At 39.9% G+C, this 6,637-nt stretch overlaps 1 protein-coding gene across 1 annotated transcript in view; it reads right to left on the bottom strand.

The window, feature by feature from the left end:
- Nucleotides 1–6,637, bottom strand: part of EYA1 (EYA transcriptional coactivator and phosphatase 1) — a 261,299-nt gene that overhangs the window by 216,647 nt on the left and 38,015 nt on the right. The window lies entirely within an intron of this gene.

Genomic DNA, 6,637 nt, shown 5'->3' with positions numbered 1-6,637 from the left:
CATCCCCCCTGGGGGGTGATTTCTCGCTTTCTGTCTGTCTCTCTCTGTCTGTCTGGCGAGCGCACGTGCCCTAGAGCGAATACCTCTCAAAAAATAAAAACAAACAAAAAACATATTAAAAATACCTATTTAATAACTGCAGTCAGCTATATAGCCTCAGCTAGGTGCTACTTTATAATATTTTCATTCTACTCACTGAGTTTCATGCTTTAAGTCAGAAAATGTGTTCACAGATATGTATATATCTGAACTTGCTATTGAAAGTACTTAGATCAATTAAGATATTTTGTAAATCAATAAAATGTGTGCATGTGGGGGAAGGAATGGAAAGCAACTGAAAGATACCAGAGATAATATGGGAGAACTTGGGAAATGGCAGAGAGGGAGAATTAGGGAATCAAAAAAATAAATAAATAAAAATAAAAATAAAGGGGGAAAAAAAAGAAAGAAAAATATATAAGAAACAAGAAATGGAAATTTATTTGTGATGATAACACGTATGATTTAGCCACTATACAGCATATTCTGGATGGGAAATCACATTTTGTATGCTGTGATGATGTTCAGTGAATGAATGTAAAATAAATAAATTTAAAATTTTAAAAAAGGAAGAGATGACATCTTTATTTTATGACATTCTAATATAAGGATAATAACCTATAAATAGAATATTTTATTCTGAATCAGATGACTTAGTGTCATCATACTGAATAATGGCTTTGTGAAATGGTTCTTAACATAGAATTTATTGAGCAGATCGGGGGTTAGTTCAACTCACGGTGCTCAATATTTTCTTGTTCTTCTGTGGGCCAGGTTGTGACAAGCCCTGAGAAAACAGGTGAATGAGACATGGCCGCTGCCCTCATAGAGCGCATGATCTAACAGACAGCCAGAGTGTGTGGTATTATTTGAAGGCTATCGGGGAAGTACAGGAGAAGATCTAAGGAACATAGAGCAGAGGGGAGCGTGTGACAGTCAGTAGTAACTTACTGCCGGTGACAATGGGACTGAATAAAATCAACAAATGAATGCGAGTCCTTCAGGGAGACTCAGAATGACAAAGGGAACAGCACTGGCAGAGGGATAGAAGGTGGAAGCAACAGGATGTCTTTATCAGCCTGTAAGCAGAGAGCCATTTACAACATGTTTAAAACAGGGTAACATTGCCATCTATTCTAGAGAGAGCATCCCAGTGGACTGTGTGAAGGATACACTTAAGAAAAACAACTGAGAGTTAGAAACACCAATTAAGAGACTAGAACAGTGGTCCAAGCCAGAGATAAGGACCTAGACTAGAGAAAAGAGAAATGGGGTCTTTGAGAGAAAGGGGAGAGATGGGAAAATATGGAGCAGGTACATTGTTGGGCCTGAGTGATTTACACGAAAGTAGAGTAGAGGGAGAACAATACAATGACTCACAAGTTGCCAACTCTGGGTCATAATGCAGGTGGTGGCAGCCTCCAAAGTGATCAACAATAGAGAAAGAAAGATTGTAAGGAGTTGCTACATTCAGCTTGGATGCTTTCGGTTTGAGGTACCTGTGGGATATTTAGGTAGATTTTTAGCTGTCTGAATATTAGGGATAAGATGTGAGCTGGAAATGTATATTGAGAACTGTTAAAAACTAGGTGGTGGATAAAGTGATGAGAGGTGAACGTTTAGGGTGAGTCTGTAATTAGAGTAAATGAGAGGCTGAGAGCAAAATCACAGTTTAACCCAGATAAGAAATTATCAGAACAGTGGAAGAACTGATAGAATGCATGATGATGTTTCGAGAAGAGAAGAAGCTAGTCTATACCAGGAACTGGGATAAGCATGTACGTTGTCTATAATCTAAAAGTTAGTCATCATTACATTTTACCCAACTTCCATAGGAAAACTGAGCTACTCTAAAAGGTTACATATCTTGCTCAAGGTCACTCTGGAATCAAAATACCTGCAATTTTAACCAAAGCTAGCAACATTTCAAAGACAATTTCTACTTCATTCTGATGTCAATGCTCCCAAAGATCATATAGCAAAGAGGCCAAGCAAGTTAAGGATCCAGAAGTATCTGTGGGGGACCAGCAGTTAGCGTAATGGCTATGTCACTGGACTCCTATGTAGTTGACCGTGGTTTGAGTCCCAGACCCAGTGGCTTAAACACACGCCGGGTGTGTGTGCATGCGTGCCCAAGATCCCGAGAAGGGACTGCGGCGTGACCATCCCCCTCTGGGGGGTGATTTCTCGCTTTCTGTCTCTCTGTCTCTCTCTGTCTTTCTGGCGAGTGCATGCACCCTACAGCAAAAACCTCTCAAAAAAACAAAAACAAAAACTACAAAAAAAGACACACGTATCTGTAGAATTTGCATTATGAAGACCATCGGTAATCACAGGTAGCCACATTTACCTGGAATGAAAGGTAAGTCAGGAAATGGAGTTAGCAAATGCTATTTTGTTTGAACTGAGATCATTTTTAAAAATTAGTTAAATAAAACTTTATTTACAGACATGGAAATTTCAATTTTATATAATCTTTACATGTCATGAAAATACATTTTTGCTTATTTTTTAAGATTAATTTCATATTTTACATAAAGTTCCTATCATGATGTTATATATATATATTTTTCAACAGAGAATGTGACATTTTTCCATATGTCATATGTTTCCTCCCCTTGCACATCACACCTTTCACCCCTGACTTTCTACCATCTACTCTCTCCCCCCTTACGCTCTCTAGCGTCCACACCCAACCTCTCCACCATCACATTTTCAGATTTCTCAACCTCTGCCAGAGTGCAGACACTCAGTACAAATTGAGGAGTAGAACTGAGATAACTTTAAAACTATAGGAATTATTATTATGATCATTATTTTGAGAGGTTTGTGCTATAGGGCACGTGCGCTCGCCAGAAAGACAGAGAGAGACAGAAAGACAGAGAGAGACAGGAAGTGAGAAATCACTCCCCAGGGAGGATGGCCACGCTGCAATCCTTCCTCCTCCATTCTCCTCTTGGGATCTTGGGCACGCACGCACACGCACCAGGCGTGAGTTTTAAGCCATTGAGTCCGGGATGCGAACTGCAGTTTGACAACATGGGAGTCCAGTGACATAGCCATTATGCTAACTGCTGGTCCCAGGAATTATTATTTTTTTAAAGACAACCTAGGCAGCCTGTGACATGGTGGTTAAGGTAGCTGGGTGACCATGTGCAGTTTGAGATCCAGACCATGCAGCTTGAAAAATATGCCAGGTGGTGTGAATGCATATCCAAAATTCAAAAAGGAGAAGTGGAAGAGAGAATTGCAGTATGACTATGTACACACAAGTGCCTGGTGTGATTTCCAGTTCTAGGGTTTGAACCACAGCCGACCATGTGGGAATTCAGGGCTTTAACCTGCTGGGACCATGAGTCCATCTTTTAGACCCTATTTTTCTTTTCTTTTTTAAAAAAAGTATTTATTTATTTTTACATTTTCTTTTTTTTCTTCTTATTATTTACACATTCAATTTCTATACATCATTTAGATTGTAAAGAGCTTTAGGCCCTATTTTTCTAGAAAACTGTGTGTTTTTTTTCCCTAAAATTTCAAATCTATTGTCATAAATGTACCCAAAAAAGTCTTTTTTTTTTTTTTAAATTCTACCTTCTCCATAGACAGTCATGTGCCACTTAATAGTCTGGTCAACAACAGGTCACAAATATGATGGTGGTCCCAGAAGATTGGAACAGGCTATACCATCTGGTTTAGGTGTGTAAGAGGCTCAACCAGCTACGTTTGTGTAAGTATATCTGTGATGTTTGCACAATGACAACACTGCCTAATGCATTTCGCACAACAAATCTTCATCATTGACACATACTTATACGTGATTCTGTCTCCTTGTCAGATGTGACATCTTGTTTTGACTCTCTTTACCAGAAATTAAGCACAGCAAGTTTTCTCTATATTATTACCCTTTTCAAAGAGCATTTTTCAGCTTCTTTTATCAATTTTATTCATTCCTATCATCCTAATATCTTTTATTGGCTTTGTTCCTTTCTCATTACTGCAACTAAAGAATTCATTTTCATATTTGTTGTTCATAACAAAATCATTTGAAATTGAAATTTTTTTCTCTGAAATATACCAGCATATGCATATTAGCTATTTCACAGGTTTTGCAATGAAGAGCTCTTAGGACATGGTGGTTAAGAACACGGGTTCTAGGGAACCAGCAGTTAGTGTAATGACTATGTCGCTGGACTCCCATGTAGTCGACTGTGGTTCGCGTCCCAGACCCGGTGGCTTAAAACTCACGCCGGGTGCGTGTGTGTGCATGCCCAAGATCCCGAGAGGAGAATGGAGGAGAAGGGATAGCGGCATGACCATCCCTCCTGGGGGGTGATTTCTCGCTTTCTGTCTCTATGTCTCTCTCTGAAATATTGCCTTATTAAGCCCTAGAAGACAGTCTCCTCTTGGGATTTTGGGCATGCATGCACATTTGCCAGCATGACTTTCAAGTCACCAGGCCTGGGACTCCAACCACAATCTGCCATGTGGGAGTCCAGTGCCTTAACCACTATACCACTTGCTGACCCTCCTTTTGCTTCTTAAAGTGCATAATTTATGATTTCAGAAAACATTAAAGACATTTAAAAAATAATAGTGCTGGTTTGGGGAAATGATCATAGTTAATTTGTGAAAAAAAAAAAAAAGGTGATAAGGTGATTAAGGAAGAAAGAGCCATGAAATCAGATTGAAAATGATACTGGAGTCCAGGTGATGAAAGACTTTACATACTTAAGTTCTAGTTAGGAGTCTTTTGCTGGCTGGCCCATAGCTTGGTGGTTAAAGAAACCAGATTCCACATGCCAACTATGTGTGGTTCAAATACTGGACCCTGTGGCTTGAGAAATACACCTGGTGTAACCAGCAGATGGTATACAGTTAAAGTGCTGGACTCACACATGGTAGACCATGCTTCAAGTCCTGGATCTGATGGCTTGAAAATCATGCTGGGCATATGTGCATGCATACCCAAAATCCTGAGAGGAGACTAGAGGTAAAGAAATTGTAGCATGGCCATCCCTCCTGGGGGTGGTAGTGGTGGAGATTTCTCACTTTTTTCTTTTCCTCTCTCCTTCTCTCTCTTGCAAGTGTGTGTGTCTTATGGCAAAAACCTTAGGAGGAAGGAAGGAAGGAAGGAAGGAAGGAAGGAAGGAAGGAAGGAAGGAAGGAAGGAAGGAAGGAAAAGACAGACACATGTCCCTGGCACATGTACATGCATGCCCCAAATCCTGGCAGGACTGAAAAATGGAGGAGAAATTATTGTGAATAACCATGCTCCACTGGGAGATACTTTCTCCCTCTGCCTCTCTATGTCTCCCTCTCTCGTGCACACACCCTCTGATTAAAAAAAGAAGAAAAAAAATAAAAGAGTATTTTGTACTTAAGAAAGAAAGTGACTCAATCAGAAATATAGATCCAAAGGCCATAAAATTTCAGGGCAAGGCTAGGAAACATTCCCTGTTTCATAAGGTTATTTAAAAGTCCCAGCCATAAACAAGAGGAAAGAGGACATACGGAAATGTTTTCAAACTGGCAGTCACAACCCATCAACGAACCTTACGATGACTTGAATGGCTTGATACTAATAGTTTTGAAAAATGAAATAGGGACCAGCAGTTAGCGTAATGGCTATGTTGCTGGACTCTCATGTAGTCGACTGCAGTTCGAGTCGTGGACCCAGCAGCTTAAACTCATGCCAGGTGCATGTGCGTGCGTGCCCAGAATCCTGAGAGGAGAATGGAGGAGAAGGGATTGTTGCGTGGCCAGGGGATTTCTCACTGTCTCTCTGTCTCTCTCTGTCTTTCAGGTGAGCACACGTGCCCTATAGCAAATACATCTCCAAAATAAAAAGAAAAATGAAATAGAATGTAAAATTTCAGAGGGCATCACGCCCACTAAGGGTATCGATCACTCCATTATTGTTTTTCAGGCATATGGTATTCACACATACAAGTGAGTTTGTACTGAACTGTGTTAGAAATATCTCAAACTGTGTGTTTCAGTTTAAAAAGTTGAAAAGGCAAGGCTTTTAGAGGTAAAACTGACAGAAGCTGACTGATGGTGAAATGAAGGAAGAATCAAAGTTAAAGTTCAGAAGTTTAGAAAATGAAAGGATAATACACTTCATCTTATCTTACATAGCCTCAGCCTGCTTGAGGACTTCATCTTTTTAAAGTTTCCAAGATGCCTGAATAAAGCTGGAATCCAGCCAAATCTCCCAAGTAATAGTAGTAAATAGGCACCAACATGGCATCATATCCAGCATTCCAGAAAAGCAAATGGACACAAATATGCCCCTTTTTCCAACAACTGAAATTCTACCATTACTGCATTTTCTTTTATGAATTATTGTCCATTCCAGACCGGTGGAATGATGGTCCCTTAGACCTTTTGATGCATCTGCACACTCTCCTCTTCTCTGCAACCTGTTTCTGAGTATCTCTCTCTTAATGTACAAACTACAGACAATCAGAATTAAAGGCAGGCCCCTTCTTCCTCTGAGTCATTGCTGTTTCCAAAACAGAGGTCTAAGAAAATTGTTATTACTGTTTCATTCCCCCTACTGGTTCACATAGTTGTCTCTTTCTTCTACTACATAAGA

The sequence above is a fragment of the Tupaia chinensis genome, unplaced genomic scaffold, assembly GCF_000334495.1.
Source record: "Tupaia chinensis unplaced genomic scaffold, TupChi_1.0 Scaffold000436_1, whole genome shotgun sequence".
Classification (NCBI taxonomy): Eukaryota; Metazoa; Chordata; class Mammalia; order Scandentia; family Tupaiidae; genus Tupaia; species Tupaia belangeri.
This window is presented reverse-complemented; position numbering and strand designations above follow the sequence as displayed.